The following is a 24,728-nucleotide window of genomic DNA, read 5'->3' as shown; positions in this document are numbered from 1 at the left end:
TGCTTCAACTTTCTTTTTGGGATCTGTCCAACAAAGACTGGTATTTACATTTGGCCAATGGTTCTTATAGAACAAAAGGAAGCTTGGTATAAAGGTTTTTTATTATTTATTTCATCATTTCCAATTCACCTTTCTCTTCCCTGAAACATACTCTCCCACCTCCTATATTCTTACTAGAGGGAGCTACACGCCCTAGAGTGAAAAGGAAACACAGCTACATAAACTATTATAAGACTCCTAAACTGGATTTTGGAAATTTAAAAGAGGCTTCTGAGCCAAAGGGATACGTTCTTGATTGCAAACAAAAAGGCAACTGAATCCTTTAAGGTGTGTGCCCCAGTCCCTTCTGCACTCACATGACTTAAGAAATCTAAAATAAAAAATAAAAAATAATCTGGTTAGTACTATTGGATCAGAGAACCTGTAGGAATCATTGATTCAGATCTTGCCTTGGGGTTTTTAGCCTGAGAATGCCCGCATTGTGGGAAATGAAAACAACTGGAAAATGGAACTTATCCAGAAAAAACAGAAAGGAAAGAAAGGGCATCTCCAACAGAAGGGATCCACCTACTCCAATGGGATAAGAGCTACTGTGTCAGGGCAAGGACGCCTGCCACAGCAGTGCTGCCGAAGGGCCTGCAGCAACCCTCCTGTACACGCCGCCTGCTTTCCCACCTCCCAGGTGGGCTCCTGTGGTTCTCCTAGGAAAGCCCCAGCCTTTGCTTGGACACGTCCCCAACGTGGCCCTGAACACTTCAGATTTGTCCTCTCTAGACTGAAAGAAGGTTCCATGCTACAGGGACAAACTATATGAATGTCCTCAGCACAGTACCTCGTATACAGCAGGCACTCTGCATGGGTGTTTAAAAGTTTAATTAAACTGATCACTCAGAATTGCTGAGAATCCTGATTTTTTTCAAACAAGGCAAAGATTTGCATTTCTAACAAGGCTAAGGTCGGGAAATAGATATCTGTTTAAACAGAGACATTATTTTCTGGATATTACTATGTTGTTGTTATTACTATTATTATTCAGGATTTCTTCATCTGAGGTTATTACAAATTGGGGAAAGAGGAACCCAGGAGTAAGAAATAACAAATTCCAGTTGAGCGCTGCCCTAAGTGCTATACCAAGGGCCAAAGCTTGGGGAAACAGGAAGGGATTTCCTAAATAGAAAGAAGTGGTGGGGGGAGGAGAGGGGGGAGGGGGAGAAGAAGAAAAAGGAAGTCAAAGTCTGGTGAAAGGAGGGACGGGAACGCAGAATTTGGGGGAAAATAGAAAGATTAATCTGGCACAATCCAAAGGCTCCAACCAAAGGAACTAGGACAGGGCCTCGTGTACAGCCCGTGCTGCTGGGGTCTGCCATGCTGGGCAGCCAAGAGGTGGCCACGGCTGCTGAGGTGAGCACCTGCGGGTCCTCACGGCTTCTGACAATAGGTCCTAGATGGTTGAGGCACAATGCACAACTTAGAGTCTGTTAATTCTATTAATATTTCCTGCCCTAGCTGGTTTGGCTCAGTGGATAGGGCGTAGGACTGTGGACTGAAGGGTCCCAGGTTTGATTCTGATCAAGGGCACATGCCCGGGTTGTGGGCTGGATCTCCAGTATGGGTCGTGCAGGAGGCAGCCGACCAATGATTCTCATCAGTGATGTTTCTCTCTCCCTCTCCCTTCCTCTCTGAAATCAATAAAAATATATTTCCTATACTTTTGCTTTATTATCAACACCCAAAACTTCCTATATCCTTGTTAGTTCCTGAAAAAGAAGTCTGGACTAAATGGATATATCTTGTGATTTATGTGAGTTTTGATTTTTGATTGTTCCAAAAATAAAGCTGGGATGAGGCACCGTGGGTGCCCTGCCGTAACGCTCCCCCCACCCCATTCTCTGCCCTTGAGGGCAGGGCTAGGCAGAGGCAGGGAGACTGACATGGGCTATCCCATGAGTGAGAAAATAGGGCCAAGAAAAGAAAATCTGAGGATAACTGGGGCGCTTTAGGGGGAAGGTCATTGCTGAGGAAAAACAAAACAAAAACAAGAAGATTAAAGAAAAACTACCAAGTGGAAACTAAGTATAAATTTTATGCCCATATAACAAGAGCAAAAGAATGGGGCTCATCTTGGTGTTGTGATTGTGAAAACCAGGCCGGTGCGGAGGCGCGGAGGGAGCCGGCGGCCGTTCCAGGACGGAGAGTTGTAGAAAGCGTCAATGCAAACAGATGGCCCCGGTTTGAGGCTACTCCTACCAGGATAAATAAATGTCTGGTTCTCGCATCACCTCCAAAGCCCAAACTGCCTTGGCCATCCTACTTGGCCCCTGGTACAGAGAGGAGCTCGGGGCTGGCGGTCCCTGCGGCTGCGGCCCAGGCGGAGGGAAGGGCTCTGGAGTGGGCCGGGCAGGGCCGGCGACCAGCTTTCCGTCCGGACCCAGGTAGCAAACAGGTGAGTGAGGAGGCCAAGTCGCCAGCCTTTCCGGGCCGGTTTCGGCATCGGTAAATAGGGACAGTCCAGCTCGGAAACTGAATTTCCCAGGCTTCCCTGAGCCCACGGAGGGTCTGACGTGAAGTGACCGCATCCCACACTTACTAGGCTTCGGTCAGGTGACAGGCAGGCGGTTCCGGTTCCACAGCCGCCCTCCCATCCTCGGGCCTCAGACCCGAGAGGGCGGGGGAGGGACGCCTCCCTCTAGGTGATAAGCGGCGCCTCCCGCGCGCGAAGGGTCCATGCTCCTCGCCTAGGACTCCAGTCGTTCGATGTCCCTTGTGACCGAGTAGCCGCGTGGCCAGAGGATGACCACGGCGTGGCGGTTGCTAGGACAGCGCCAATCACCGCGCGGCTCCCGGGCTGGGGGCGGGGCCAGGAGCCGGGGCTCGGGGGCGGGGCCGTGAGGGGGCGGGGCGGGGCGGGGCTTCCAGGTGGGTTCCGGCGGGGTCGGGAGGGAGCCACGTGGGGGCGGGGTACTTCCGCCTGGGCCGGAGTTCCCACGCCAGCGGACTGGGAGAATGGGACTGTCCTCTGCGTTTGCTGTCACCGGGGAAGTCAACAACGGTGGCGAGCATTAATCAATAATATAAACAAACGAATACACAGACCAGGCTGGGTAAGGGACCTGGCGAAAGCCTATCATGGAGGAAGGCGGGAAATAAGCCAGTCAGAGAAACTAAAATACCATATGATCTCACTTACATGTGGAATCTAATGAACAAAATAAATGAGGAGCAAAATAGAAACCCAGGCTTGGATACATGGAACAGAGGGATAGATGTCAGGGGGCGGGGACTGGATGAAAGAAGGTGACGAGATTAGCCAAAGAGCATATATGCACAACTCATAGACACAGACAACAGTGTGATGATGGCCAGAGAGAAGGGAAGGCGGGGGCTGGTGGAGGTGGGCTAGGAGGGGATGGGGACATCTGTAATAGTGTCAACAATAAAAATAAATTTTAAAAAGTAAAGGCGGGGAGGCCAGCACATTGTAGGAAACGTTGCCATTAACTTCTGTACTCACTTTTCAGCGTGCAGAGGACTTACTTTTTAATTTTCATGTCAATGCTGTAAAGAGAGATTTTCTTCATTTTACAGTTGAGGAAAGAAGCCTAAAGAGCTGAGGCAGTTGTGGGTTACTCAGCCTGCCTGAGGCTGGAGCTGGGACAAGGGCACCTTGAGCTGCAGTTTTGCAGACTTGCAATTTTGGAGGCAGGGGCTGCAGTTACCAAAAATACTCTTATTTATTGGATATGAGAATTCCTATAGGCATTACTTTGTTCATTCAGCTTTATATATAATCATTTCAGTTTTTCCTTATCAAATAAGCAAAGAGCTCAAAATATATGCCTGTGATTTTTCAGTCACTCAGAAACAAAATTGTACTTACGAAAAGCTTCTTTCAAAAAAGATCCCACAGGCAAGTATTGTTTTTAGTATATTGGGATATTAAGTGTATTTTACATTTTTAAAACTCAAGAAGTTTAAAATAACCCTATTATTTCTACGGTTTTGAGTCAAAAATCTACGAAAGTATAGTTAATTTAAGAACTGAATAATTATATCCCCAATAGGTGTTAATTATTCCTGCGTTCCTTTTAACACCTTTATAACTAAAAAATACTGAAAGCTATTATCTCAGGTCACAAATCATTCCGTAAAGTTATTTAACTATGTACCATTGACTCTGCAAATGACACCTGTCAACCTTATCACCAAAAACCACCCCCTCCCCAAACATAAAAACTCAGCAGTGCTAAAGATTCTGTTCAGAAAGGAGAAAATACAGCAGCTATGACCATATTTACCAAGGCCACATCCCTCCCTGCTGTCCACACCTTCCTGTGTCACATGGGTGCCATGGAGCACACAGCATCCACATGGCCAAACGCACGGCCTCCACAGTCACACTCCGGTCCCCGCCTTCACCCATGCATTCTCCTTTCCCTGGGACACTTGCCACTTACAGGCAAGTAACTGCACAAGATTTTATGTTTCGGTCAGTTATGTTTACGTGCCTATAAGCATAAGTTCCTATCACAATGTCAAACACTACTTAAATTGTAGACAGATGAAAGAGCAGAAGTCTAGGTCACTTTAAAGTATTGCAGAGCTGATACAAATGAGTTCGGCTAGCTACCGGATGGCTCACCTCATTTTTGTTTGTTGACCAGATTAAGAATACTTTGGAATAAGAATACTTTTAACATAGTTATATAACAACTGTACTGAACTTTAACCATTTTTTAAAATTTACAGTTTACAGATAATTTGTATCCCTACCCTCAACCTCAGTAATTGGTATTTATCATATCAGACCCATCCTTAAAGTAATGTCTAACCTATTTACCACTCAGGACCAGATTATAATTTCAGTCTCTTTGCCCACTGCCCACAACTCAAACCCTCCAGCAGAGAGAGGCATGTAATAGTGTCAACAATAAAAATAAATTTTAAAAAATAAAGGCGGGGAGGCCAGCACATTGTAGGAAACGTTGCCATTATATCCCCAATAGGGGTTAATTATTCCTGTGTTCACTTGGTTGCGGGCACATCCCCAGTAGGGGATGCGGGCACATCCCACTTGCCTGTGGGATCTTTTTTGAAAGAAGCTTTTCGTAAGTACAATTTTGTTTCTGAGTGACTGAAAGGTCCATGCCTGGTCCATGCCTCTAACCACAGATGCCTTTACTCAGACCACCCCTTCACCTGGATTAGCAAAACGTGGAAGCCACAGCCCCCAGGTCCTTCAGGTCAGCTCAAGCTCTTCTCTCTTCACAAAGCCTTCCATGACATTCTAGCCCCAATAATTTCTCTCCCCCTGTCCAGACTCCACATCAGTTGTCAGTACCACACCTTGAACTGTCTTATGTAAGGTGACCAGATTTTAACATTGGTAAAGCGGGACACCATTGACCAGAGTGGGTGGGTGGGGGGGGTTAGGGTTGGGGAGGGGTTCTTTTTTTTTAAATATATTTTATTGATTTTTTTACAGAGAGGAAAGAGAGGGATAGAGAGTTAGAAACATCGATGAGAAAGAAACATCGATCAGCTGCCTCTTGCACACCCCCCACTGGGGATGTGCCAGCAACCAAGGTACATGCCCTTGACTGGAATCGAACCTGGGACCCCTGAGTCCGTAGGCCAACGCTCTATCCACTGAGCCAAACCGGTTTTGGCCCGGGGGGGGGGGGGTTCTTGATTAAAAATTTGGTCTATATTGTAATCGCTTTTGTTTTTTTTAATAAAAGGAAATTCATTTCTTAGATCACCGTTGAATTTGCATCCTCTTTTCTTATTCATTATGTTAAAAATCTAAAAAAAATAATTTAAAATTATATTATAAATTACTATATACATATTGCTTAAAAACACAGTAAGTAGGTACATAATTACATGAACATATTTTATTGTTATTTTATAAATTAAATTAATTTGATTGTTATAAAGTAACTATATTTTAATAATTATTTTAATCCTATATTTCTTTCTAAATAATAACAATACTAACTTGTATTATTTTTCCTCTGAATTTGCCATAACGTAAGTCATAAGTGTCACTTTCAAGGCCGGCGCTAGACTTTTTGCCGCCACTATAAAATATAAATAATACGAGTACTGTCTGCGAAATTCAAGAAAATTTATGTATTTATGAAATAAATAAATAAATTACTTACCTAAATTATCTGAATAGCTGATTTGTAATGACATCACTTGTTTAACTAGCTTATTAGGTATGCAGTACGATGTGTATCGTCTGAGAGACAGTTACAAAATGTTTTCGTCTTTGCCAATCCCAAAAAATGCCATTGTTCATTAAGTCCAAACAATGGTGGTTGAATTCTAACAACTGATCAACAATGCGAACTTTGATAAGCAGTTCTCGATAATCAGTTCTCAACAATTATTTGTTATTATTAAAGTTTAACATTATAAAATTAACAAAAATAATATAAAACTCATATCCTGGCTAAATAGCCACATGGCCACCGAAAACCGTATATTCCCTTCCTGTTCTCCTGCTGTTCCCTAGCTTGTCATGCATTCTTTCCAAAAATCAGGACTTTTTTAAAATGCCGCGGGACGCGGGACAAATTGTTAAAAATCGGGACTGTCCCACCAAAAGCGGGACGTCTGGTCACCTTAGTCTTATGACAACTCTTACATTGTTATTTGACCATTATGCTGTTTACTTTTCAGGTTGAATGCTTTTTCTTTTTCTTTCAACAAGTCTATCACTGGCACTACTTGGCCTTATGGGCATGATTAGAATTTTGGGGGTTGGAGGACAGGAAGGGTGATAAATGAAATAAAAGGAAGAAAAGCAATTTCCCTAAGCCCACCACAAAAATTGGAACCAGAGAACAGTAGAAAATTCATTCAAGGCTGTGTATGTGTGAGGAGTCTGAGATGGAATTCACCTCCTTCTGAAGAAGAAGGAAGAGAACAAGGAAAGAGGAGAAATAGAGCAATGAAATCAGGCAGCAGCCACTGGTGAATCTTGGTTGGCACTGTTGGTCCAGGGCAGGGGTCCTCAAAATTTTTAAACAGGGGGCCAGTTCACTGTCCCTCAGACCGTGGGAGGGCCGGACTATAGTTTTAAAAAAAAACTATGAACCAATTCCTATGCACACTGCACATATCTTATTTTGAAGTAAAAAAACAAAACTGCAAAAACACCTGCATGTGGCCCACGGGCTGTAGTTTGAGGACGCCTAGTCCAGGGTGTTTGGCTGCCAGGGGCTGCCTGAGAGAGGGGGGTGGGAGTGGGGGAAGGCAGAGTCTAACAGACACTCATATATATTGTCAGGTTCTTCAGTTCAGTATTTACTATTTGGAGAGTGAATGCAGGCCTATGGTTCTCAATCTAACACCTTTTGTGAAGAATGGAGCTATTAGGTATAACTGTTCTACCCTTGACAATTCAGTAATGATCAATACTTAAAAGTAATAGTTAAAATTTATTCAATGCTAGACAATGTTCTCAGCACTTTAAACATATCACTTCATTCAATCCTTTTTAAAGGTCCTTGAGGGAAATACTATCATTATCCCCATCCTATCTAATAAAGAGGGGATATGCTAATTGACCATCATGCCCTCACAAGATGGCGGTGCCCACAGCCAATAAAGAGGGAATGTGCTAATTAACTGCCACACCCTCACAAGATGGTGGTGCCCAGTCCCCTCAGCCCCACCTCATCCAGCCGGAGTCCTCCAGTCCCTTCAGCCCCGCAGGGGAAGGCAGTTGGGGTTGATCGGGCCAGCAGGGTAGGGCAGTTGGAGGTGATTAGGCTGGCAGGGGAGGGCAGTTGGGGACAATTATGCCAGCAGGGAGCAGTTAAGTGTCAATTAAACCGGCAGGGGAGCAGTTAGGGGGCTATCAGGCTGGCAGGCAGAGTGGTTAGGAGCCAGCAGTCCCGGATTGTGAGAGGGATGTCCGAAACCGGCAGTTGGACATCCCCCAAGGGGTCCCAGATTGGAGAGGGTGCAGGCTGGGCTAAGGGACACCACCACCACCCCTCAATGCACGAATTTCATGCACTGGGCCTCTAGTTTTATAGATAAACTGAAATACAAGAGTAAGCAACTTCTCCAAGGCAACTCAGCTAGTAAATGCTGACTCCAGAATTTGAGCCCAGGCAGCCTGCCTGAACACCCTGCCCTCTAAATTATATGCTGTGTTGGTCAATTGTTGACTTTAGTTTTCTGCAAAAGAATTTTTTTGCCATCTCAGTTATGCAGTATTCATTTAGAACTGGATATTAATGCCACAATGAAAACCTTGCTGGATTTGAAACCTCACACTTCAATTTTAAATAGCATAAAGCATTTTCTAATTACCCTTCTCCTTCACTTCCTGTTAACCAACACCTTTGCAATGTGGCATTGCTTCTAAATGAACTGGATGCCTTACTTGTCTACTATTATATCCAAATACTTGTCTACTATTATATCTAAATGAACTGGATGCCTTACTTGTCTACTATTATATCCAAATAGCTAAATGAAGAAGAATTGAACAAAAATATTTTATTTTAACAAAAAGTCCTAAACACTTGAAAATTTAAAATTACTCTTCAATATAGATACTTATACTAAAAGCTGCCCAAAACAATACTCCTTGGATGAGATTTGGTCGCATGGAAATGATATTCAGGAATGGGCCTGGATCTTGCCTTGGCCTGGTCATCCTCTTCCTGTGGTTCCTGGAGAGAGGAGTACGCACCTCTGACAATGGCCGTGGGCAATAGGCATCCCCTTATTTTAGGTTCTTCTAACCGTAGTGCAGGGTGATCCGGTAACCCTGTAGGGACACAGGGCTGGGGCACAGGACTTAGGCACAAGGCTGAACTCAGGAATTTCTACCAACTCCTTGCCAAGCCTGAAGGGGCACATGTGTGGCGCTGCTCATGTGGGAGGGAGAGAGAGAAGAGGGTCTGCCCCGAGAAGAGGTACCCCCTGGTTTGGCTGCCCTATTCCTCTTTGAGAAAGACCTAAGCACCACAGGGAGAACCACACCCAGGTGGATGTCTTCACGCTCCTAAACTCATCACCATCAACATCCTGGAATCTGACCCAACTAGATCAGTATTCCCACTTCTTAAGGAGTGAAGAAGAGAGAGGAGAGAAAGATCTTATTGAATTTAATAGACTATATTTTAAAGCATTATTTTAAAATCATCAAAGCACATAACTTTTTGCCAAGAAATTCCAGGTTACCTTGAGCATACACAAGAGTGTTTCTGTAATTGCAAAATAATGGAAACTATCTAACTATCCATTCATAAGGGAGTCGTTGAAATTATGGTATTATTGGGATAGGATAGCTGTTTAAAAGAATAGTTTATTTGTTATATTCTAGGAAGATCTCCAAGATATATTGTTGAGCATTTCAAAATAAAGTTGTACAACAGATACATGAAATACAGTACATTTTATGTTAATACACACACAATTATATTGATGCATCCATGTTTGCTTCTACTGACAGCGTATTGGCCAGAGCCAGTATGACCCCACCTAGTGACTAGGAGACGGGGAAATATGGAGCGCACAGAATACTCCCTGGGCAGTGGGCATTTCTCTCAGCCGTATGCGCCAACTTAGGCTTTTGGAGAAAGAGTTGCACTCGTGCTCTGCTTCCCGCGTGCCGTATACGTTACCAGAGAAAATGGAGTGGAGGACAGGTTGCCTGGTAGAATGTGGTGGCAAGGGCATGTGAAATCTACAGAAAGCTAGAAACACACACACACACACACACACACACACACACACACAGAGTTCAGCTTCATCTGAAACTACATACTAAGATGTTCTTACTCAACTAGAAATGCTGTCACAAAGATAGGGTTTATAATATTATATGTCAATGGCTTTTGTAAAATGTTAATCCTATATAATAAAAGGCTAATATGCAAATTGTCCCCTTGATTGGGAGTCCAACTGGGAGTTCGACCAGGAGTTCAACCAGAGGGTGGACCCAGGCAGCCAACCATACCCAGCCCCTCTCCCCAGCCAGCCCACCCCCATCAGCCCCAATTGGGGTGGGCCGGCCAGACCCCACCCATGCACGAATTCGTGCACCAGGCCTCTAGTATAATAATAATTATTTGAAGATTATCTTATGATCAAAGAATTAACCAGGTTCTTGAGTCATTAAACAACAGTAGAAGGAGAATTGTTGATTTTTAAAGGAGTTTTAAGATTTTAATTTCTGAATCTCTTCATGTACTGAATTCAGACTATGTAATGAAAAAATAACATTTACTTAAATACAATTAACACCTAAAGTTTAGGTAGTTTTAATGAGTTGTAATAAACATGCTTATAAGAGAATTTAAATTTTTTCTTAAACTAGAATACTCTGTAAAGAAATTTTCCCAAGCGTTGTACATTATAAAGTACATACTTACAAACAATAATTAATAGTATCTCACAAATGTCCCTATTTTAAATTTCCATAGCCTCAATAAATATAAAATCAAGAAATGGCAAAATATCTAGAATAAGTGTAGAGCTACAAAATGATTGCAAAAGGGGTGTTATAAATAAAAGGCCCTAGAAAATAAATACAAACACATCTATTTAAACCCAATAACGGTTGTTCATACAAACCATAGAAATTTTAAAAATAACCTCCACAAAATTGTACTATTATAGAACTTTAAAAAAATAGCTTTCTAGCACCAGCAGGTGTGGCTCAGTTCATTGGGCATTGTCCTGTACCTCAAAGGTTGCCCGTTCAATTCTAGTCAGGGCACAAGCCTAGATTTTGGGCTCGATCCCCAGTAGGGGGCATGCAGGAGGAAGCCAATCAATGTTTCACTCTCACACTGATTTCTCTCTTTCTCTCTCCTCTCTCTCTCTCTCTCTCTCTCTCTCTCTCTCTCTCTCTCTCTCTCCCTGCCCCTCTCTCTCTTTCTCTCCTCCTCGCCCTCTCTCTCTGTCTCTAAAAGTCAATAAAAAAATTTTTTTTAAATAGCTTTCCATCATTAACCATTTTTTTTTTGGTCGGTGATTAACTTTTACTATGATTCAGCAGAATTGTGTATATTCATCTTAAACTAGTAAATTAAGGAGTGGCAGCTTTAATTTACAAAAGAATAAACTGAAGTGAAGACTCTAAATAAACTAAGTTCCCTAGTTACCCATGGTGAGCGTTTAACACCTGTCACCAGGTAGCTAGAAGATTTTTGTCAGTTCCCTTCTTCATCAACATATGGAGCAGTATGTTGGAATTTTAGTTTTGATGGTGAGAAGGTTTCCACTTGGAAGTAGATGCTTCAGATGGTTATTTAGAGAAGGACCACAACAGCACTTAATTGTACCAGAGCATTCAATCCTCTTTCCAGCACCTCATCACCGGAATGGACCAGAGCTGCCAGGACTCAGGCAAGGAAGCAAAGGCACAGCTTTTTTTAAAACAAAAAATGTATATTTATTGTTGAAAGTGATACAGATGTATCCCTTCCCACACACACACACACACATTGACCCCTTCTAGCCCACCCTCTCCCCCCACCCAGGCTTTCACTACCTTATTGTTGTGTCCATGGGTTATGCATATAAGTATTTTGGTTAATCTCTTCCCCACCCACCTAAACCCCCACCTTACCTCTGAGGCACCGCTTTTTCAGGAGCACCTAAAAGTAATTCACTAAAAGCCTCCTTTGACACAAAAGTATATGGGTGTTTAGTTTCTCTCAGACCCTCAGCTAAAGTATTAAAAAGAGGATCGAATGGAAGATTTTCAGGTCTTTCCCACTGTAATCTGTCTTACTGAACCGTGGACCAATCTACAAGGAATACCTCCTTTAAAGAGCTGCAAATGCAGAAGGAGCTGGTGACTGCTCAGCAGTTTAATTGTTTTAGGATTAAGTCTATCACTTGGTCGAGGATGAACTTCTCCTGCAGACTCTGGTTGACAATGAGGCTTTGCTTCCTTGGTCTGTAGTCCTATGTTTTATGTGTGCGTTTGATGATGTTCTTTGATCATAACTAGCTGTCACTCTGTTTCTCCGCTGTGCAGCTCCATGGCACTCCGATTTCTGCATGGCTTCCCCTTCACTCCTCACACCAGCCAGCACCCTAGATGGGGCTTTTGACCAGCGCCCACTCCCCCAACAGCGGGGCGTGGGGGGAAATGAAGCTTCAGGTGGTCCTCAGATCTGGCGGTGCCTGCGAATTGTTGATTTTTTCCTGCAGTAAAAGTTTGAATAAAATTCCTTGAAAGTCATTCTCTCAATGCCACTTTTTGTCTTTGAAGTCCTCTTCAAATGGAAGGATGGTTTTAAAAGCGTACAGCAGGGTTCTCCCCTCCCTGGAGAACTTTTCCAACGTCATGATGAATGCCAGCTCTCATCCTTTGCAGAGCTGCAAGCCTTCGTCTTTGAGATCCCAGTGCCCTCGGACCTCCCCAAGGTGCTGGTCGGTTAGAGGGCTAGCGGAGAGGCGAGCACCACTGACAGTCACATTCTGGGGCCCAGTCACTGCAGAAATCCTCCCCCACCTCAGCCAGATCTGACTGCTTTTTAATATTCACCTGAGAATATGTTTTTATTGATTTTAGAGAGAGGGGAAAGGAGAGGGAGAAAGAGAGAGAAACATTGATGTTTCTCCTGATGGGGGATAAAACCCACAACCTGGGTATGTGCCCTGGCCGGGAATGGAACCGGTGACCCTTCGGTGCACAGGAGGATGCTCCAACCAACTGAGCCACACCGGCCAGATGTGACTATTAAAACTGGGTAATGAGAGTGAAATTTAAACTTGAGTGGAAAGAGGCCTTTGTATTTACTCCTCCTGCAATGTTCTTCCTCCCAGATAGCCATGTAACTCCTACTCTCATCACCTTCAAGTCTTTGCTCCAAGCTCCAACGTTACGGTCTCACTGAGGCATCCTTGTCCAGGGCACTGAGACCTGCAGACAACCCCCTCGTTCTCCTAACTCTCTGCCCACCTTCTCTGCTTGACTTCTTCCATAGCGCACATGGCCACCTAACTTCTGTGACAGTAATTTTGCATAGTATTTGTCTCTCTGTAGGATGTGCGCTCTTGGAGAGCAGAGATCTTTGTCTATTCACTGCATAGTTGCCGGGCCTAGACAGTTCCTGGCATGTGATAGCTCCTCCATGCATTTTTGTGGGATGAATAAAGATGTGAGGAAATTAAATCCAGGTACTTTCTTTTTAAAGCCGTAAGGCAACCACTTCATCAGACTAATTAAGCTAATTAATTACCTTTACTAGATAATCCACATTGAAAGATTTATCTTCCTCTTGATAAGTAGAAGCAGAGGATGAACTGTGGCCATACGGTGGAAGTTGAGGTCAGCTACAGTGATGCTAGCTGCTATAACAAGCAAACCCAGGAATATACACTGGGCCAAGCACAGTGGAAGTTAATACCTTGCTCACATAAAGTCCAAAAGTGATATTCCTGATCCGCAGGTCCTCGAAATAGTGATCTAGGGACCCAGACTCCTTATGTCTTCTGACTCCACCATCTTTATCACTGACTTCCAAGTTGCTTGTCTTTTCAAGTCAGGAGAAGGGGAAAGAGAGCTGAAGGGTGGCGGCAGGGCAGGGGGCGCGGAGCGGGGTGCGGGGCGGGGGTGCGCTTTCCTAGGGCCAGACCTAGAAGCATTTTATCTCTTTCACTTAAATTCCACTGGCTAGAATTCAGTCCCGTTACCACACTAACTACAATGGAGGCTAGAATATGAGGTCTAACTGTGAGCCCAGACAGGAGAAAGAAATTTGGAGGAACACCAGCCAATCTCTGCCTCACACTCTTCACCAGCCTCCCCTTAGCATACTGGAGAGGTTAATGGTGTGTGGCACACTGCCCGACTACAGCCGCAGCTCCCAGGACGAGGAAGGCAGAGATTCCAGGCTCTTCCACAACCAATGGAGCTGTGCGCTTACCATGTTTGTGTTCAAATATACTTATGCTGGTTAGACTCTATTACATAATTTAATTAAATGTTAGAAATTAGTGAAATACGGTGTTAAAAGAGAAATGTCCTTATTTCTTTTTAAAATTAACTCTTTACTGTTGAAAGTATTGCATATGTCCCCCTTTGACCCCTCCTAACCTGCCCCCATCCCGCCCCAGGCCTTCACCACCCTATTGTCTCTGTCCATGGCTTATACGTATATGCGTGCAAGGTCTTTGGTTGATCTCTTCCCACCCACCCACCTCTGCCTTCCCTCTGAGATGCCACAATCTGTTCCATGCTTCTACACCTCTGGTTCTATTTTGTTCATCAGTTTATTTTGTTCATTAGGATGAATGCCTTGGAAATACGAGATGGATGTGCATCTTTAAATAACATTGCTACTGAATTACAGGTAGGTGAAACCCCAGTAAAATGACTGGGGGGAGGGACAAACAGGTATACAAATCTAGAAGTATTTAGCTCTCTAATGCATGTATCTTTACACTTTGCAGCCACTCTGGAGAGTGAAACTGGAAATCATTGCTGACCTTGATTATAAGTGCAAGTTTTGAAAGAAAGAGAAGCAACTCTCAACAATGGACAAATATTCAAAGAAAAAAGCCTTGACCCTGTTAAAAGATAAGTTTCAGAAAAAGTAAAATCATGACTCTCATTCAGACATAAAAATGGGCTCATGTTAAGATCCTATTAAACTAATTAAAGGAAAGAACCAGGCAGATGTTATAACTGCTTCAAAGGAAAATCAGAAAAAAAAATATATGGAGTAATGTTGAATTAAATGTGCAAATGGACACAGACTGGCATTTCCACAGGGGAGAAGGAAGCCCATCTCTACCAGACAGACCATAATTTTCATGTCTATCATTTGCCCACACTGTACAGATTTATAAAATAGCTTCCACAGAATCGATCTATAAAGCAAAAGGATACACTATAGATAATGCATCATTCTCCACTGAAGTACAGACATTATTTTTTTCTACAACCTGTTGACCCAGAGAAGAATGTACCTGCCAAATAGGACTTCTCATGGTTAATTGGCTCAAATTCATAAGCAGAGTCTAGCAGCCATTGTTTACAGAGGCCTCTCATGCATGCCGCATTTCAGGGTGGAACCACAGACTGGGCTGTCTAGTCTCTGCACTGTGTTCCTGCCATCTGACTCAATCCTTATAAGAGAGCTATTAGGACAGAAATTGGACCATTAGGACTGAGACTTCCCCTGTGCAATCAAAGCTGAACAGTTATATCCTCATTTGCCTCTTTACCAACCAATCGTAGTGGCTCCATTCCAACCAATCAGGATGGTGCTATTTGGACAAATCAAGCTGTGAGCATTTGGAGTCCTCATTTGCATATAATGGACCAATCAGGGAACAGGGTTGGTCCCATCTCTATATCAGCCAGTCTCAATGGAGCACACTTTCATTTCCAGGGCTGGGAAGCTGAAGCTGCAACACCAGAACTGGAGCTTCAGACATAACGCCCAAGCAGCCTCTCCTCTGAGGTGTCTCACAAATCTCCCCGCCTTCACCACACCCCACGTTAGGGATTCTTGGTGGCACTAAATTGGTGGCAAAGACCTTCAGTTGACACATCCTGTATCAAAAAATTTGAAGAATGAACACCTTTACATGAGACAAATTAAAATGAGATATGTGAGATCTATTATTTTTATTAATGGTTCCTACATTTCCAATTAACTGGTTAACAATTAGCCCTAATATCTTGAATAAAAGAGACTCAGCTATAATAAATTTTGTTTCACTGGACAAAAGAAGTAGTTAAAGAAAAGGTTTGGTGTTCCCTAGTTAAAACAAAAACAAAAACAGGAATGTATTATATTTTCCAAATGTAAGTGACCTGATAAGTGAGTTAAAGTAGCCACTGGGAGACACTGGATGAAGGGTACCAAGAATTTCTCTACCGTTTTTGCTATTTTTGTGAATTTATAATTATTTTTAAATGAAAAGTATAATAAATAAATAAAAAAAAACAGAATGTTAAAGTGCAGCGCCAGGAGAGACCCCCCAAAAGTTTCCACTTTCTCTTTCTGGTAGAACCACAGGAAGTTGTCTGCTAAACACAAGGAGTGAGGGACAGGGGAGGCCTGCTCTGCATTCAAGATGAGAAGTTAGCAAGTTTTAGAGGAAATAGCATTTCTGTGCCCAAAGGAGCAGAGGTGTTACAAAACCATAATACTATAGCCTGAGGAGGGAAGAATATAGAGAATACGAACCTGGTAGTAGTAAATCTTAGCAGGAGATGGAACTCATTCTTTTTCTTGGATTGTAAGACCAATCTTTTAATTTTATACTGTCAGATATCATACTGTCAGACTTCAAAACAAATAGTGGCAGTAGCATCCATGTCAATGTCCATTTCCAAGGTCTGATTATGTGCTATATACAGTTATGTGAAATATTACCATTGGAGGATGGGGAAATAGTACAAGGAATTCTCTGCACTATTTCTTTTTACAACTTCCTGTGTCTATAATTATTTAAAAATAAAATTAAAGCCCTGACCAGTGTGGCTCAGTTGGTTGGAACATTGTTCTGTAAACTGAAAGGTCGCAGGCTCAGTTCCCTGTCACAGCACATACCCAGGTTGCAGGTTTGATCCCTAGTCAGGGTGCATACAGTAGGCAACCAATTGATGTTTCTCTCTTACATCAATGTTTCTCTCTCTCCCTCTCCCTTTCTTTTTCTCTCTAAAATCAATAAAAACATATCCTTGGGTGAGAATATAAAAAATAAATTAATTAAATTAAATAAAAGTTAAAAAATAAGGAATATGTTTCAAAGTTTATATAGTTGACTTTATAAACTTTTGCTCATTATATCTTATTCTTGACAGAAGAACTGTAATTTATCTGGGATGTTGGATCCATTGTGAAGACAGATGCATTTGGGGTAAATGTTGGGCAAGTTAATGCTAAAGTATCATCTTTAAAGTATCAAAACTTTCCCCATCACTGTAACAAGGATCATCATAAAATATTTAACAAGAAGTTCTTTTTATACCTTTAGGGAAAGACAGACCCAAGAAATAGTTTCCTTCTGCATATCATAGTCAAAAATCTACTTTCCGGTGAAGAAAGAGCCTGTGATTGTTTCTGTTTTCTCTGCAAAGGGTTTCAAAGTCAGATCTGCAGGAAACTTCTTTACACATGCATAAGCCTAAACCTAGACCAGGCCTGACTGTGAAAAACACAATGTATGGGGTGCCCGAGAATGTGATGGTCCCCAGATACTATTGCTATCACTGGGCACCCGGAGTTCCTGGTCTCCATGGATATTTTTATAGTCAGGTATGCAGCTTTGTCAACACAAGGGCAATCTCTAAACATTCATTTGGACTTGAAATGTTACCCTTCTCAGGCACAAGTTGAACTCCCACAAAAATCTGCTCCATCTGCCCTCCTTCCTTGCCTGACTGCCCCTCTCTCTGGAAGCAATCCTTCTTTGTTCCCTGTGAAGACTCACAGTTAGGGGTGGGGGAAAGACTGTTTTTGCAGACTGAACAAGTGGCTGTTCTGTTGCCTCATTTAGAATTATAAACAAGACTGCAGTTGTCTAGTGAGCATTGTCTTTTAAAATAGAGCTCTCCTGAGGAACAGGATTGTTTTGAGAAAGTGGCTTTTTGTAATGTGTTGGATGGCATTGTCTGACAGTCACTCGTGAAGGGTGTTTTGTCTGATGCTTTTCAGCTGGTCTGGTGTCCTACAGCTTGTTTACTCCAGTGGTACATGTGCTCTTCTGCCCGACTGCAGTGGGACTCACACAGGGTGCAGCTTACTAGAAATGGAGGCCCTTTTCGTGACCTTGCTTTTACATTTGAGCCCCTAGTCACAATTCTTCCTTTTTTGAAAGAGAATAAACAAACCCTTTATCCTCCAAGATTTATGCTATCCTATATAATAAAAGGGTAATATGCAAATTGACCCTAATGGTGGAACGACCAGTCATATGAGGCACACTGACCACCTCTCGGTCCCTTTCCCTGGCTGGCAGGCTCCAATTGCCCAATGGAGAATGGAGAACCGGGGGTGGGTGGCGGGGGACATGGGTAGTGCCAGGCCAAGGCCCCCACCCTGCCAGTCGCCCCACACACAGAGGGAGACCCGAGGAAGGGGGGGGCCAACAAGCGAGTGGGAATGGCCGACCTCTCCGTCCCTTCCCCCTGCCATCAGGCTCCAATCGCCTGATAGCAAACAGGGAACTGGAATGGGTGGCAGTGGGGGGCAGGGCCAGCAAGCAGGCAGAAGGGCTGACCCCTCGGTCCCTCCCCACTGGCCGGCAGTCTCCGATCACCCGATGGCAAACAGGGAACCAGGGGTGGGTGGCGGGGGATGCAGGCAGCACCAGGCCAAGGTCCCCGCCCTGCCAGTCACCCCCCACACAGAGGGCAACCTGTGGTGGGGGCGGGGCTAGCGAGCGCACAAGAATGGCTGACCTCTCGGTTCCTTCCACCGGCCGTCAGGCTCTGATCGCCCAATGGTGAACAGGGAACCAGGGGTGGTTGGCAGTGGGGGGGCGGGGCCAGCTGCGGGCAGCCAGAGAAGATTGCCCTGATTGCAGGCCAGGCCTAGGGACCATACCCACACATGAATTTTGTGCGCCACGCCTCTAGTATGTGAAATAAAACTGTCCTATCTTCCAAAATCAACTTATATGAAAAATCAGAAACCCTTCTGAGATTTCATTTCACTTAAGTAAATCCTTTTTGAGGTTTAATTTCACTTAAAATGTGCATTTTGTTGTTGCATATATGGTCTAATAATTAAATTCACATAACTAGGCACTGTGCTATAGGGATAGAAGTAATCAAGTCAAACACAGTCTTTTCCCTTAGGAAACTTGCACCTAAATTACAAAGTCATCAAAAAATAAAAAATAAATATATATCAAATTAAGGTTTATAATGGTGTAAAATTGAAATCAAATTGAGTTTCAAATGAAAGGACTCAGTTAAATAAATTGTGGTATATACAAACAAGCCATTAAAAATAAATATACAGACACATTTAATGACTTGAAAAAGTTGAAAATAAGTGAAAACAAAAGACATAACATATTGTGTACTAGTATAAAAGTCCTAGAAGGAAATATAAATAATTGTAGGTTATTTCCAAATGATAAGATAGTAGGCAGTTTTCCTTTTCTTATTTTTCCTTTTTGTAGTTTCTAGGTAATATAATAAATGTCCATTTATTTTATAATTTGAAAAATAACCATTTCCCCCATTATTGAAAGAAAATACATCCTTAGTGTTATTTATGGTATGCAAATCTGACACTAATCAATTCTTTTCTTTGAAAATATGTAATTGTTTTCTATGCATAAGCTATATCTGGAAGGAAACTCAAGACTGCAATATTGGTTACCTCCAGGGAGGGAAAATGTGAACCAATGTCACCCCAATAAATTCAATTTTTTTAAAAGTAAAAAGAAAAAGGAGAGAATAAACTCTTGTTTCACATACAACTGTAAACCACCCTGTTTACTGTCCACCAACAGAATGCCATTAAATTCAGTAATGGTTGATATTTTGTGCTGGGGTTGTTCTCAGCATCTAGAAGAGTTCAGAAATCTGGAGAAGGGCTGTGAGTAAATTAATAAAGAGACTAGAAATGAAATATAAATTTGGAAGGCATTTTGGGGAGCCAGACGGAAGCTTAGTTCTAATGATGGGACTAAGTTCCCCAAATCTCCTCACACAGGGCTTTTTATTCACACATCTTGCCCTCTAGCAAAGCAGATATATATATCAAAGGTAAAGTCTGATAAACAATAAAAAGATTATCAGGTTGGGGGAACTGTCTTTGGCTGTTCCAGCAGCAGGCAATAATATATGCAGATTTTCAGCCCTGCTGAAAGAGTCAATTCAACTTTTTGAGGACTTCTTGCATTTATTATGACATGCTGGAATTAGCCTCCAGCAATTTTGCCTATTTTCAATCATAAAAAATCCATAGCTTTTGAGCAAAAGAAGCCAGACACAAAAGAGTGCATACTGCAATTCTATTTATATGAAGTCTTGGAACAAGCAAAACTAACCTTTAGTAATAGAAATTAGATGGGTGGCTGTCTGGGGCAGAGGACAGGGGAAATTGACTACAAATAGGCATAAGGAAACTTTTGGGGGTAATGGAAATATCCCATATTTATGATTGATTGGTGTGGTGATTACATAGTGTATATACATATCATAGCTCCTCAAACTATGCACTTAAAATGTGTGCATTTTATGTGAAATATACCTCAGTTTTTCCTAGAGATAAAGGCAGTCCATAAGAACAGAGCATTCCAAAAATCTCCCTAAAGGAACTGACTTTATTTGAAACAGAGTGTGGGGAAGTTAAGCTTAAGGGGCCCTAAAAAACAGTGGAGATTTTGGTGGTCAGCAAATAAGAGCCTTCCCGGAAATTAACAAACTGATCCTAAAATTCACTTAGAAATACAAGGGTCCCAAAATAGCCAAAACAATCTTGAAATAAGGAGAATAAAGTTGGAAGATGCTTACTTATTTCAAAACTTAACTACAAAGCTACAATAATCAACACAGTATGATACTAGCATAAGGATCACTCTATAAACCAATAAAATAGAATTTGGACTCCAGAAATAAATTCTCACATTTATTTTCAATTGATTTTCAAAAGGGTGCCAAGACCACCCAATAGGAAAGAATGTTATTGGATTTCATCAAGCAAAAGAATGAAGTTGGACTCCTACCTCACAAAAATTAACTCAAAATGGATTAAAGACTTAAATGTAAGTGCCAAAAATACAAAACTCTCAGGGAAAAAGGTTTAAACTTCATGACCTTGTATGAGGCAATAGTTTCTTAGATATAACACCAAATACACAAGTAATAAAAGAAAAAAAACATAAATAGGTCATCATCGATATTAAAAAAAATTATTTTTAAAGGATACAATCAAGAAAGTAAAATGACAACCCATAGGATGAAATCATATATCTGAGAAGGGTCTTGTATCTAGACTACAAAAGATTCTTATACTTTAATAAAATAAGTAACCCAGTTTAAAAATAGACAAAGGATCTGAGTAAACATTTACCCTAAGAAGATATAAAATACACAACAAGCACATATAAAGGTGCTTAGCATCCTTAGTCCTGGGGAAATACAAATCAAAACCACAGTGAGAGAGGCCTTCACACTCAATGAATGGCAAAAATAAAAAAGACAGATCATTGCAAATGTTGGCGAGGATGTGGAGAAACTGGAACCCTCATACATTGCTGGCGGAATATAAAGTGGACTGTGGCAAACCATCTGGCACTTCCTTCAAATGTTAAACAGAGTTACCATATGGCCCAGCAATTTCCTAAGACATATGTCCCAATGTCCCAAAACATTTCCCGAAGCATGTATTGAAGAGAAACGAAAATATATATCCATACAAAAACGTGTACAAGAATGTTTATAGCAGCATTATCCATAATAGCCAGAGTGGAAATATGGCCAAATGTCCATCAACTGATGAATGAATAAACAAAACGTGGTATTTGCATACAATGGGATATTATTCAGCAATAAAAAGAAAGGAATTACTGAAACACACTATAAAATAAATGAACATTGAAAACATTATACTAGGTGAAAAAAGCCAGTCACAAAGGAGCATATATTGTCTATTTACAGTATATGAAATGTCCAGAAAAGTCAAATTCCCAAAGACAGAATGTAGCTTGGTGGGTGGAGGGTAAGGGGAAATAAGGAGTGAATACTCAGGTACAATGCTTCTTTTTGAAGTGATAAAAATGTTTTAAAATTAATTGTGGTGATGGTTGCACAAGTGTGTGAATATAATAAAAACCATTGAATTGTAAACTTTAAATAGGTGAATGATATGATATGTATTAAATTTCTAAAAAGCTATTACTTTAAAAAGTAGATGTAAGAATCTAGTTACTAGTATTTTTTATTCAGGCAGTCATTAACGGGATTTGTACAATGTAAAACAATGCCACTCTTCTCAATGAAATTTTTATTTTGGAAAATATATATTTTTTAAATTTTATGTTTATGTTAACATATATTGTTAATTGTTATTTTTAAATGAATTAAATATATTTTAAGTTTTTAGTTTTAACTTCCAATTATGGTAAAGATCAATAAATATAAAATGCATAAATTGTTATAGGTAGAAGAGATTATAGATAAGACTATGATATGCAAGTATGTAAAGAAAATGAAATGAACTCATAGAAATACCACCCTGCCAGTGTGGTTCAGTGGTTGGACATTGACCTATGAACCAGGAGGTCACAGCTCCATTCCCGGTCAGGGCACATGCCCAGGTTTCGGGCTTGATCCCCAGTGTGGGTCGTGCAGAAGGCAGCCAATAATGATTCTCTCTCATCATTGATGTTTCTATCTCTTTCTCCCTCTTCTTTCCTCTCTGAAATCAATAAATATATATTTAAAAGAAAAAGAAGAAATATCAAGCTAAAACCATTTACATAGAGTAGTAGGTACTATAAAAAGACAAAAACACTGCTGAAAATTGTTCAGAACTTTATTTAAAAACTACAAACAAATGCCCTTTTATATTATTACTAGAGGCCCGGTGCACAAATTTGTGCATGGGTGGGGTTCCTTGGCCTGGCCGGAGATTGGGGCAATCAGGGCCAATGGGGCTGGCCAGCCGGGGGGAGGGACTGCGGGAGGTTGGCCGGCCACAGGTGGTTGGCTGTGGGAGCACACTGACCACCAGGGGGCAGCTCCTGCATTGAGCATCTGCCCCCTAGTGGTCAGTGCCTGTCATAGTGACCGCTTGACTGGTCATAACAGTCGCTTGGGCTTAGATAGATAGATAGATAGATAGATAGATAGATAGATAGATGATAGATAGATAGATAGATAGATAGATAGATAGATGATAGATAGATAGATAGATAGATTTGAAGATGCATATTACATTTTCAAAATTAAAAGTATATTTAGAATTACTGTAGATTAGTCTAGAAAAAAATCCTAGCAAAATGAATATGCCTATTTTTATATATTGTAAGGCTAAATTGTATTCTAAGGTGTCTTTAGAACTATTTTCCCCTTGTAGGACTTTGGTTAGCTAGTGATGTGATAATAGTCTTTGTCAACTGGGCAATGCCAGAACCAACAAATCGTTGCTGTGAGGGCAAAGGGACTGCCCCAAAGAATCAACTTTCAGGTCATTCAGTGGAGATTTAAGTTTGCTTCTGTTTGCATTGAAAGTTAGCAACACCCACAGCAACTCTCACGCAGTTAGAAACAAAGGTCCCTGCCCTTGGCACACATTCTCCACGGTTACGAAGCCACATTGCTAAGGAAGCATGTGGTGTGGCTTCAGTTTACAGAGCCAGAGCCTTGGGTTTTCCTCAAGGTCACTGCTACCACACCTCCCTTAACTCCCACGCCCAGCCCTTCCTGGGATCTGTGTGGCCACCTGCCACTCCTTCTTTACATTATGAATAAAGAGAACTTGGAAGATTGGCCTTTCAAAGTCAAAGCCCAGAGCCTCCTTCCCGCCCAGTAGGCCTTCACTAAAGAAATGTTAATTTGGCAGAGCTGGATTAGATTCTTGGGGTTGGAAAAGGGTTGAAAAATATAAAGGAGCGGGTAAATCCACAGGTACAGAAATTAAATTAGTGGTTGCCTGGGTCTGGGGGAGGGGAGAATGAGAAGTGACTGCTAATAGGCACAGAGGTTCTTTAGGAGGTGATGAAAAATTTCTGGAATGAGACAGTGGTGATGGTTGTACAATTCTGTGAATGTACTAAAGACCACTCAGTTGTACATTTTAAATGTCTGGATTTTATGATGTACTAGACGCCCAGTCCCTAGGCCTGGCCTGCAATCAGGGCCATCTTCCCCAGCTGCCTGCAGCCGGCCCCACCCCCTGACGCCACCCACCCCCGGTTCCCCATTTGCCATCAGGTGATTGGAGCCTGCTGTCTGGGAAAGGGACCAAGAGGTGGTCAGTGTGCCTCATAGTGACCGGTCCAGCAGTCGTTCTGCTGTTAGGATCAATTTGCATATTACCCTTTTATTATATAGGATAGAGGCCTGGTGCATGGGTGGGGGCCGGCTGGCCTCCCTGAAGGGGGCCCCGGGTCAGGGTGGGGGGTCCCCTCTGGGAGGCAGCGCTGGCCTAGGTGAGGGGCCGCAGGCAGTTTGCAGGCTGGCCACGCCCCCGGCTTTGTCAGGAAGGACGTCCAGAATGATGTCTGGAAGACATCTGGTCTATCCAGTCTAGTTAGCATATTACCCTTTTATTAGTATAGATGAGTTCTATCTCAATTATCAATAAATGGGAGTTATTTCACTGGCCAACAACAGCAGAGGGAGCAGGGTGGTTTAGTAACATGAATGGCTAGTTCACAGGCATGTTGAGCAACAGTTTTTATTTTCTCAACTGAAAACTTGATTTGAGGGGCTGGACTAGACATTTTGAAGGTGGTTTTGTATGAGGCCAAAGGTCCTGCATTCTCTCTTGGGAATGGAGAAGGTTGACAGCTATATTTCTGACATTTGAAGATTAGATTACATAAGTACAAATTCCTGCAGGTTAATACTTGCATTTGCATTTGACCTGGGAGAAACTACTTATTGAAAGATTGGTAGCTCTTATGAATGCTCTAGACCCGTGGTCGGCAAACTGAGGCTCGAGAGCCACATGCGGATCTTTGGCCCTTGAGTGTGGCTCTTCCAAAAAATACCACGGCCTGGGCGAGTCTATTTTGAAGAAGTGGCGTTAGAAGAA

The 24,728-nt window shown here is 42.2% G+C and overlaps 1 protein-coding gene and 1 pseudogene across 3 annotated transcripts in view; both read right to left on the bottom strand.

Annotated features, from left to right (window-relative positions):
• Positions 1-2,786, bottom strand: part of VWA3B (von Willebrand factor A domain containing 3B) — a 147,088-nt gene extending 144,302 nt beyond the window's left edge. The window contains exon 1 of one of the 3 annotated variants that reach the window (XM_054728301.1): positions 2,588-2,786. The gene's annotated coding sequence lies outside the window, so the exon portion shown is untranslated. The remainder of the gene's footprint in view (positions 1-2,587) is intronic. The other 2 variants (XM_028132663.2, XM_028132662.2) reach the window with 2 other exon arrangements.
• An 8,416-nt stretch (positions 2,787-11,202) lies between these two features.
• Positions 11,203-12,044, bottom strand: LOC103299658 (PACRG-like protein; annotated as a pseudogene).
• Between the last annotated feature and the right edge of the window lie 12,684 nt (positions 12,045-24,728).

The sequence above is a fragment of the Eptesicus fuscus genome, chromosome 16 (genome assembly GCF_027574615.1).
Source record: "Eptesicus fuscus isolate TK198812 chromosome 16, DD_ASM_mEF_20220401, whole genome shotgun sequence".
NCBI lineage: Eukaryota > Metazoa > Chordata > Mammalia > Chiroptera > Vespertilionidae > Eptesicus > Eptesicus fuscus.
The sequence above is the reverse complement of the archived record's forward strand: the minus strand, read 5'-3'. Positions and strand labels throughout refer to the sequence as shown.